This window comes from Hirundo rustica, chromosome 6 (assembly GCF_015227805.2).
Source record: "Hirundo rustica isolate bHirRus1 chromosome 6, bHirRus1.pri.v3, whole genome shotgun sequence".
Lineage (NCBI taxonomy): Eukaryota > Metazoa > Chordata > Aves > Passeriformes > Hirundinidae > Hirundo > Hirundo rustica.
The window spans coordinates 49361942-49373639 of NC_053455.1; positions in this window are offsets into that span (position 1 = coordinate 49361942).

Consider the following 11698-nt stretch of genomic DNA (forward strand, 5'->3'; position numbering starts at 1 on the left):
GTCCCAAGCACCCACCCAAAGCCCATCTCAGCTGAGAGCCCCTGGGAGGGGGTAGCTGATGGCCCTTTGGAGTTTGGGCTGCCTGCCATTAGCCTGAAGTGCAGGGGTTAATCCTGGGGAGGCAGTGTGTGCTGCATGCTTCTGTCACAAAGCCTTTAATTCTTGCTGCACTCATCCCCTCGGGCATCTGGCTGCAAGCCACTAGAAAATAACACAGGTGGACCCACCAAAGTAAAATGCAGCTATGAGAAAGAGGGAGCCAGTACAGACACAGAGGGCACCGCTGACCTCTCTCCTGGTGACCCTAAGTTTCCTCTAATTCTGGGACTCCTGGAGTTTAGCTGTGTGTATGCTATGATAAGGGTGGTTGTTCATATGGATTCGTGCCTCAGAAATGCTCTTCTTTGTTTTCCTGACTGGGAGACTGTGGTCCAAAGCTCTTCTGTGCCCATTGTCCAAACCCAAAGCTTGCAGCTGAAACTGTTCCAGAAGTGTACAAAATTGCTTACTCTGAAGTCTGGGTCTGATCAGCTTTAGGAGAACCAGGTAAATCTTGATAGGAGAATTAAGTGCAGTGACTTGAGTGATTTTTGGGACTGTGACAGATAATTCAGAAGGATGTAGATCTGCAGGTCTGTGTGTGCATTCTGTGTCTTGAAGTGAATTTATCCAAAAGCTCAAAACCAAACCTTTCTAGACCAAATGACAAAGTTTTAGGGAGTTTATATGTAACCCTCTGATCTTAGCTCAGGATCAACCAAACGTCAGACCATGCTTGCATTTCACCTTTGCCCGGAAGCGGCCAAGCCGCACAAACATTGCCTAATTCAGTTTTGATAAGAAAACGCATGCTAATGTCTTTACAAACAGTTGGATGGGTGAGGGTATGGGTGTTAGTGACTTTGAAATGGGTTTTAAAGTCTCTACCAACTTGAAGCCTTTGTTACAGACAGTTAGTCTCCTGAAGCAGACAAATGGGTCCGCATGATTTCTGAACTTCTAGGGAAAATGACTGGTTCAAGGGGGGATATGTGGTAGGCGGCTCGGGAAGGCTGTACCATCCTGGTGCCTCAGCCAATGGGGAAAGAAAGAGGGCAACTTGCAGCCTGGAGTTTAGGATGAAAGGAGGCTGTGTCCTCCAAAACCTGGAGAGAGAAACCCCACGGGAATATGCTCAATTGGACACTCTATCCCTTTATTAGGATGAAGTTGCAGGACTCCTCTGTCTCCTTTATGGACACTGACTTTTCATAGCGGGATTTTTCTTCAGTTTTTCGTGCTGGTTTCTTTGCTTGGAACATGGTACATTGTTTCTTTGAGAGACATGGATTATTAGGAGAGGTTTTTAGCACCCCTCTTTGTTGACAGCACGTATCAGAAACATTTGTGTAGCTCAAAACCAGGTGAGAGCCCTAAGGCATTCTTCCAAAAGCATAAACATGGGCAAATGCTGTCCTGAGCCAGTAAATCCTGGAGCTGTAACATGTTCACATGATTTCACGTGTTTCCCAGCGCCAACTGGGTGGCTGCAGACTCTGCAGAAATGAAGACGGGCAGGAAATGAGCCTCCAGAAGCCATTCCTGGGCAGCAGAGAGCTGCGGTGGTGGAAGGAGGGCAGCAGCGCTGAGCTGCGGCAGACAGTTCTTGCAGGGGATCCCGGCTACCTCGTTGCCGTGGCGCAGTGCTGCTGGAAGCCTGGGGCGGCCTGTGCAGAACTTGTTGATGCCCCGATGGCCGTGGGCTGGTTGCGCATTGCTGCGGGACTAGTCACCGCCTCTGGTGGCTTTGTTGTGCTTGGGCATCCTCTGTGCAGTCCTTTCCTGGCTCTGCGGAGAAACGGGGCCGCGGCGCTGCAGGCTGGTTTCACTGCAGCGGGCCCACGGCATCCCCGGCCCATAGGAGCGGCGCGGAGTGAGGGGAGAGCGCTGATCCGCCCTGAGCGGCTTTGGGTGACGCAGGCAGCAGCCTGCCCGGGGCAGCCCGTGCGTGGGACCACTGCTGGAGCAGGTTGGCTGTCCCAGAGCTGCGGGGTTGGCTGGCTCCTGCGGAGCTGCAGGTTGCATGCAGGAGGAGGAAGATGGCCGCCGCGTGGCAAGCTTGCAGGCTCGCCCAAACGCGCAGGAGGCTGTGTCTGACCTGAAGGCTGAACAGCAGCACGATCCAAAGAACACATATCACAAATTGACAGGAGGTTTTTTCTACTCCTCTTTGATACTGTCAGGTAAAAAGCCCCCAGTTGCACAAATACATACCTAAGTCTCCTTTACTCCCCTACTTCCCCCACTAGGCTCCCAAAATTACATGACCTCCTTAAAAAATCGGGGTTTACCATCTGGTGCATTTCTAATTGCCTTTCTGTCTTCTAAAACCTGATTTTCTGCTTCCAAGATTCTTTTTTAATAAGTGAGGAGCTGTTTGTTGACCAAGTCCCAGCACTCCAGAAAGTGGAGCTGTAAGGAAACCTGCAGCAGTGGCTCAGCCCTGGTAGCACTGAATGGAAGCAGAGAGGAAAATAATCTGCACCGAGAGGGTGAGCCAGGAGGCAGGGCTGAAACAGTGGCCCCGTTGTTTGATTTCTGCTGGAGCCTATGGAATGTGGCTGCATGTCCCAGGGTGCTGTGTATTATAAATAAATAGTATGGAAAAAATGTTATGGAAAAAATAAAATCAAGGGCCAGGAGACTGGCTCCTTTTTATGCCTTTATTATCAAGCCTGGCTCTGGGGGAGAGCTTGAGGAGCTGCGCGCATGCTCCTAGCTACTCTCCTTAGCAACGCGAAGGAGGAGGCACAAACAACTTCGCTTCACTGCGAAGCTAGGACTCCCCCACCCCTCGCGGGCTTCCGCTTGCCGAGGGGTCGTCGGCGCTACGTTCGTCAGGAGGCATCCAGCGATGGAGAACTCCCCTCAGGTCACGGCGACCAAATAAAGGTGCTTCGACGGATACTTTTACTTTTTGCACTAGTTTAAAGTGCGATTTCAGTCCTGATTCTACTTTGGTTCTCTGCTTTAAGAGTCCCTTGTTCTTGAATAGTTCCCAGAATTCCAGTGTTCTTTTTATTTGCATATTCAGACACTATCCGATGAATGGGAGCAGAGATACAGGTAACAAAGTAAACTATTAATTAACAAACAGAAGTAAATAAGATGATTAAACAATATTAAAACAGGAATAAGGCAAATTCTTTAAACAGAACAAGCATTAACAACCTTAATGGAATTTTAACAATTAAGTAACTAAAACATAGATCTTGAATAGAACTCGTTTATAACAGTATGTGGTGTGCACAGCAATCAAATCACAAGGTAATTGCTTAATAGATGAGTGCAAGTAATAGGAGTTGTGAATAGGTTTAAGAAAAGAAAAATCGACACTCTAAAGTTCAAAGCTCTGCTCATACGATCTGGCTTTAGGCAAGAAAGAAATAGGAAGTTTAGAGATGAAGAAATCATTATCTTGCTGATAATGATTCTGATAGGGGCTGTGGCTATACTCACTTCTGTTCCCAAACAGCAAAGTTTTAAACCATTTAAAACTCTGGGGATCTAATGCATTGAAGGTCTGATTTTGCAGAAATACTGGTGCAAACTATCCATTAAAGTCAGGGCACTAAATATATATATATATATATATATATATATATATATATAAAAATAAATAAATCTTAAGGTACATACAATAGCACGGGATTAATTTGATCCACAGAGTTCTTCACAAGATCCATAGGGCTGGAGCTCCTTGGCTAATAAAAATAGAATAATTTTAATCTAAATTTTCTCATCAGTCCCATGCTGTTCTGCTGAACACATGACATGGAATTTGGAGAGTGTGGAATAAAATGTTAGGATTTTAAAATTTAACATTCATGTTAGTTCTCATGTGCAGTTTCATGTATCCTGCAGAGACCAGGTTTTTGGAAGTTAGATACTTCTGTCTGAACAGTACTTCCTTTAAATACAGCCTTTTTAAGCTGTGGCACAGTTTCTCTGAAGTTTATTGTCCCCAGATTGACTTAATCTGTCTGGAAACCTTGAGCTCTTTAATTAATACGAAATCTTGAATATGGGTGTGTGATGAAGTTGCTAAATGCTTAATATTGGCCAATAGTTTGTTGCATTTCTAGTACTTACAATGCAAGTAGCTTGCCTGTGATAAAGCAGATTCGAGAAACTCCTAATGTGTCAAGTGGAAACAAGTTTCTTTTCCCATGATTTCTGTCCTTTTGAGAGAGGATATAACATCTGGTTTCTCTGAAATGAATATAATCACTGCTATTTCCTTCTGACAAATAAATAAATAAATAAATAAATAAATAAATAAATAAACTGTTTTCCAGGAAGTATTGATAACCTTTCCAGTATTAAAGTTACCTGAAAATGTGTGTAATCTCAACCTTCTAACTGGGGTAAAGATGTCATTAAAAGTATGCTGTAAAAATGGTTGCGCAAGGCCTTTAATATGAAAATTAGTTTGAACTTTGTGCTGGTCCCATTTCCTGACTTTATGTAACTTGCTATTATTACATGCAAGTAATGGGGAGGAAAAAACAACATACCCAAAAGTAAAGTCGACCACTGGACTCTGGACTACTTGGTGTAGTGTTTTCAAAGATAGAAAAAAACCCTTCATGGTTAAAGATTTGCCTTTGCAATTCTTCTCTAAACTGTGTGTGCCTAAAAAGAGCCTGAGGGCTGGCCTGAGAGATTGTTTTTGTTCATGTGGTTGTGGCTGTTCCACCAGGGCTCCTTCCATGGTCAACCAAGAGACATCATTACATGGATTCATTCATCCTCGGGAAGAGCTGAAATTGGTTTCTCTCCTCCTTAGATGGGTTTTCAACCACTGTCATTTGGAGACCCTTGGAGATGTGGATCCTTGCAAATAGAAGACAAGCTTGTTTGACCTGAGAATTTTTGCATATCTCTTAACTTGTGCACCCTTAGCAGCCACAGATATGACTCTGATGAAATCCATAGTTTTATCTTCCCTGAGAGTGAGGAGAGCTCAGCTTTGATGAGCTGAAATTAACCCTTGTCAGTATTCTTTCTACTTCTCATTCACTTAGTATGCTTCTAGGTGTCCTTATATATGGTGTTGGAAGTCAGGAACAATTTAAACAAAATACCCAATTCCTCTGGGACATCTTGCTGAAAAACAAACATCTGTCTGTCACCTAGATCCAGTGAAGTTTTGAATTATTTAGATGACATCTTGCAGATGATGCAGGAAACTTGAGTTTGTGAGAATGTTCCTTTAGTTTGAATTAGGTAATTTTTTTTTTCTTTCAGTTTGATGCTGACTAGGGTCAGCCTAAGGGCTGTCTCTGACCACTGCCACTGACTTTTTGATTACATAAATATTCTTAACAGCTGATGGTAACCTTGGGACGTGACAGATCCTATATGTTGTCCCTGACCAATTTTTTTCCTCATGCTGAGTTTGGCAGACTCAGATTCCAAAACAGCTGTACAGGCTGTGCAGTTGCCAAGGTTTGGGCCTAGTATTGCCCAGCTACCCTCCTGCCAAGCAGTGTCAGCAGGGATGGACCCAGGGTTGGATTTTTAAAGTTCCAGTAAGAATTTTAATCCTGCTGCATCTGGTGGGAGTTGGATGCACAAATACTTGTTCATAAATTGTACCCAATAGGTGGGGAAGCTGCAGACAGAACTTGGGGCTCTGGCTTACAGCGCTGCTCTCTGGAAATGCCATATGGCTCATGCTGCACCAGGATCTGTGGTGCTCCTGCAAGGCACACATTGCTGCAGCAGGGCAGTTAACCCAGCCCTTAAAAGTGACACTGTGTCAGTCAGCTGAAAGTGAGTAACATGAACTATTTATCTAGTTTATTAGTGTGAGTTAGTGCAGCTAGTCCAGTGCTTCCTGGTGCAGCTGTAGGAAGAAGTTTGGGCAGGAACTTGCCTTGCTGCTGCTGGGAAGAGAAAACAGAATTGTGATAGAGCTGTGAAGCCTTGGAGTTTGGAGCCTGGCTTTTGAGATTAACCCTTAAATGAAACAAAGCCATTTCTTGGTCTAGCTGTAGTGCTTTGGCAGTGAGATCTGCATGAAACTATGAGCACCTGTGTCTTCATTAACAACCCTTGTGCCATAAAGGGGGCTGGATATTGAGCAAACACTTGATAGCAAGGACCTGACATCCTCTTTGTATGTGTGCTGGAGGTTTTAATTCTGGCAAACTCCAGCCTGGTCCTGTGGACTGGTGGCTGGAGTTCACATCTGGTTTAGTTTCAGACCAGGGAAATCTGTTTGTGTGCTCTCAGAATGCCTGGTCATCTGAACCAAAGCTCAGTAACCACAACCACTCAGGAGATTTTGCTTTAAGAGTTTGTCTGTGATGTGAATAAAATGCAAATGTAGCTTCACCCTGTGCCCAGGAACTCCGTGCTGTGTTGTGTAACACAGCAGTGTGTGCTGCAGGGGTGTCTAATTATAGCATCATATTCTGATTGTGGAGAGCACAATATTTATCAGTTAAAAGGGGGTGTAAGTTATGTTTGGGGGACAGTAATACCGAAATAAAAAAATAGCAGCGCAAGTGCCGGAGCAGGAGGTGCCTTCCTCGCAGGCTGGCTGTAGCCTGGCACCCGTGTGGCCGCGGCCCCTGCTGGCACCGGGCATCGCCGGCTGCGCAGGAAATGGAGCTGTGTTGCGTAAAGGGAGACGACGGCTGTGAGTCAGGGCTGCAGGGGAGAGGCGTTCTTGCTGTGAACGAAATGTCACCATTCGAATGGAGGGGCTCTGGGCGGGGCCGTGCTGTGCCCTGTAGGATTAAATGGGAGTCTGATTAAGGCAGAAACAAAAATGCTTTCTGCTCGTCTTTCTGAGCTTTTTCTCCCTCATGTCTATGGGTTTTCCTGTGGTAGAAAAAGCTTCGGGTAGTTCTAGACACAAATCGTGATACTACTCCTTTCCCAGGAGATGCAGTTTAACCGTGGACTGAACCAAGCTGGCAGGAAATCAGCAACTGGATTGTAAAGTGCAGCTTCTCTATCTGATACTTCTTCCAATGGAGGGTTTCCTGGGCACAGCTGGGTTTACTGCTGTTGACACTGACACATTGAACCCTTCTGTGAACAAAAATCTCTTTGTGCAAAAGGACAAGGTAGAGCCCTCATCCCTGCTGGCAGGGACCTGGTTCTGGCTGCCTGATGCCAGCTGTGTCTGGAGGAGAGCACCAAGCCACCCTTAATGGAGCCAAGTCCAAAGTGATAAGAAGCTGCAGAAGGTGCTGCTTGGTGTCTAAGTGTTCCTCCCAGGAGTGGGGGCTGTGTTTATGAGTGTCTGTGACAGCTCTGGCTGCACCCAGGCAGGGGCTCTGTGCCAGGTCAGTGTTGCTCACCTTTCCCTGTTGTCTCCCTAGGAATCCGCTATTTCTGAATGTAGGACAGAGCTCCATAGGCCTATGGCATTCTCTGCGTGGGTACAGCGAGCAGCTGCAGGGCAGAGGGGCCTGATTCACACTAGGGTGTGGTGTAACTTCCCCAGAAGTAGCTCTCCACACAGAGGTTTCTTCTGGCTGGTCTCCCAGGGCACTGAAACAGTTACTGACTCCCATGGAGACTGGGCTGTGCCTTTAGGGTACCTCTGCTTCCATCTCAGGTGGCAGGGAAACTCGCTCTTTCTTCTGTGTCTCCACATACAGAGTCTGGGCGTTGGCAGTGCTTTGTCCCAGCTCTCATCCAGCTTGGGCATGACAGGGAGCTCTCAAGGAGGGGTCTGGTGCATGTCTGTGGCCTCAGAAACCAGGCTGCCTGCACTAAACAGGGGTGGGGAGTTAGGGATCAAGGCCAGGCTCTGTCATCCATGCTGCCAAGGCACTTGTCCAGTGTCATGGTTCTTCCAGGGCTGGTATCCCTGAGGCCTTGTTCCCATCCCAAGCCCACAAAAGGCAGCTGCTGCTGCAGGAGTGGGGGGCAGGGGGGGGGAAGTGGGGAGGGGGGTGTGGGGTGGGTTACAAAGCAGCCATTTCCCTGAGAATGAGATGTCCCTATCTAGGTGTCTGTCACTGTATTTACCTGAGCAGGGGCTGGCAATGGCTAGTGTCACTGAATTTGGGGCTGGTAAGAGAATGGGCACTGCTTGTTTTGGGGGTTGATGTGTTTTCTGCCCCCTCATGTGCTTTGGTAGGAAGGTGTGTGGCATAGAGTCAGCTTGTTAGTGGTATGGCTGGGGAATGAGGTTCAAAGCTGTTCTCATCAGTCTCCTTTCATGAGAGAGAGACCAGTACCAATGAAACTGCTGGCAACCTCCTTTCCAGGTGTGAATGCTTGGGCGTGGCTAACATCTGGAATCATCCCCTTTTCTAGAACTAAAAAGGTTTTCAGTCTCCTGATGTGAAGTCTAGAAATTGTGGCATGAAGGGCTCCTGGAAGGGAGTATGATAAGGAGGGATTTCCTGCCTCCTTGGGGAAAAATGCATCTTAAATCCTTGGTTAGAAATCCTGAATACTTTAGCTGAAAAGGACCTCACTTAAGGACTGGATCACAGCTCTGACATTGGTTCTGGTTTACCACGGTGGAGTGTTGGTGCTTGCTCAATATAAAGTAGTGGTTATCACCTGAGAATGATAATCACAAAACAGAATTGTAACCCCTGTGTTTGTCTTTGGACAGTTGCTATGTGTTTGCTTTTGTTAAGGCAAGGTCAGGAACTGCCAAAGGGAGTGGCAAGCCATGGAGAAAGGCTGTTCCATTGCTGCAGCACCCAGGATCCTTGTCTAAGACTGAAGTCTCTAAAGAAGCATTCCACTGCCTGCTGTAAAACAGCACAAGCCTGTTTGGGAGCTTTACCTGAAGGGTGAGGAAGACAGAAAGCCCTTGAGGAAGGCAGAAAGACCGTGAGGGTGCAATTTCCTGAGCTCTGCAGGGCCGCAAGGCAAAAGGAAACATTCTGGGTTTGGTGACATAACGTCTCTGTAAAGAGAGGAGTCTCCCCTGGATCCTGTGCCACACTGCTGTGAAGCATTTTGCACAGTGATGTGCTTCATGTGGCCTGGTTTTGCAGAACTGGGTGGTTGGTGCTTACCAGCAGAGATATCTGCTGCCTGCTTCTGGCCCAGCAATCTTTGTTGTGCTGAGTCACACCAGGCTGATCCCAGCGTTGCTCTGAGTCCCTCACTGCTGCTGTTTCCCTTCATGATCAGCTCGTGGCCGGAAGCAGAGGGGAGCCGTGCCCAGGCTCAGGGATAGCCACTTAGGGACCACGTGGCTTTACAACTTGGCATTTATTTCCTTAACGTACTATCTGCAGTTGGGCAAAGGTAGAAATGGGGGGAGTGCTTACAGGGAAGTGGCTGTTGTGAGGCTGTTGCATTTGAGTTGTCAGTTCTGATCATGGGACATGCAGTATGTCAAATAAAGTTCCTATCAATGCTGTTTTATCTAGATCAGCCCATTGGCTGCAGGTGGAGAGGCTGCAGGTGAGGTCAGGGGGGAAGCCAACATGCTGCTGTGGTTCATGTGATAAGCTGGAAGTCCCACCTGATGCCAACACTCCCTGTGCAGTACCTGGAGAGAGGCAGCCCCTGCCCCAAAAAGTCTGGTCACCTCTGGCCAATTCCTAAAATTTTTGTGTCTTGTTCTATTAACAGAAGCTTTAGCTTGGGTATGCTCCAATGCTTCCTTCTTCTCTCTGGAACTTGCAGTCAGGGTCCTGTTGAGATGCTGCAGACAGGGCTTACGGGATGAAGTGCACAGCTGTGGGTGCACACAGATTGTGTTGGCAGCCAATTCCGGGGGAGGTTACACAGAAGGGATCTGGGATTCCCAGGCTATGAGGTGCTTGGCCGTGGTGGAGACAGCATGGTGCGAAGGAGGTGATGGGCAGTTCTGTGGGTGAGCACACAGGGCAGGAGCTTGCTTGAGGAGTGGTGCAGGGAAGTGGGGATGTCAGCAGTGCTTGAGGCTGCTTCTGCAGGGTGCAGGAGTTCTAATAAAATGACAGTCTGTCAGGATGTGCCTGCAAGTGATCTTAGAATGGAAGAGGATCAAGTAGGGCTGTGTGGAAGGTCATGCTCTAGAGAACAAAACTGTTCCCAGGTTTATGGGTATTTGGGGGAAAGCTGCCTTCAGCAGATTCAGATTTAACTTATGGTTTGTGAGGGCTGCGAGTTAGATAATAAAGCAACAGGATCTTAGCATGCAGGGAGGACAGGGTCTAAGTCCAGGACATTTTTCCGTTGGGGATATGCTGACACCTGAACTACTGCAGTAGTTTGGCTTTTTCACAATGAAGAGTATGTGAACTTTTATGGGGAGAGGAGGACCAGAGGGGCTGTCAGGTTTTGGAGGGGATGGAAATGTTAGTGAGCAGAAACACAGCAGGTGAGGGCATGTGGCCGGGTAAGTGCCAGCAAGGACTGCATTCCTGAAGGCACTTTCCCCATCATTGTGGTGGCACTCTGCCACCTGGCTGAGCCCAAAGCTGCCTGGAGAGCAGCACAAAGGAGAATGGGCATGGTGTGGGCTGCGGGGAGCAGGGTACAAGTGTACAGAGCTCCCTCACTGAGGGTACCGGGGTCTGTGGAGTGGTCACTACCCAGGGCTGGGTACAGGGGTGCCCAGGGGGTGTCTGGGCTCTGGCCCGGCTCCTTCAACCAGGTCACCTGTGCTGGCTGCATCTTGCATCTCTGGATCTGGTCTCTTCCACCCCAAAAAAGCCTTCAGAGAGCACCTTTCCTCTAGGATGTTAACAAACTCCCTTGCTGTCAGCAGACAGACAAGGGTTTGGCTATTCTTTTGGGGAAATGATGTACTCAGAGAGCCGAGAGGAAATGCAGTATCCTGCATTTGGGAAAAACATGTGGGAGATCAGGTTAGGTAATTTTGTGGTTCCCCAGGCTTTTGAGCTCTGCTGTAGGAACACATCTGTCACTGCGTTTATTGAGGATAAGTGTTAGATCACCAGTGATGTCTGATTGCTATTCAAAAAGTTGCTGTGTCCCATTTGGATCGAGCTCCAGTTCCTGCTGCAGGGCAAGGGAGGGCACGGAAACAAGTTCAGAATATCATGGCTCACACTGAAGCTCTTTCCGTACAAAAGCTCCAAAGCCACAGGGATGCTTGGGAAGGTTCTTCCCTTAAGAAAGGGAAAGAGGATGGATAATGGAAAACTGGGTCTTAAGCTTTCTTCTTGTTACTTTCCCTGCTTATAGAAGTGACTTTCTGGATAAAACAGCTGTTCCAAGAGTTTGGGCAAGGATAAGGAAAGCTTTCCAGCTGGTTCCACCTCCTAGAAATTGTAAGCACGTATCTACAGAATAAGTAAGGAAAAATAACTGTAGCTTTAAAAAAAAAAAGCAGAGAGTGGTGGAGAAACTCATCCATCTGGAAAAGGAAAACAGGGCCTTGGTGAGATCTTTGCCACGTTAGGATGCTGCAGTCTTGAGAGCTACCCGGTGAGCATGTAAGAAGCTATTTGTAGGGTGGCTGCAGTGGAGGGCTGTCACCTCCTGTCCCTGACTTGGGGTAGAGGTCTTGGGAGAGAATTAGCCCAGCCTTTTTGTGGTGCATCTAAGTATCTTCATCTGCTGAAATGCACAGGTTGGTATCTGCATTATCCCTTCTCCATTAGTAGTAAACCTTGGATTAGAGTGACTGACAAGGCTCCTGTGCAGCTCTCCTGAACCAACAGCTGCTGCATCAATGCATGGAACAAGTAGAGTACTTATCCCTGGAGAC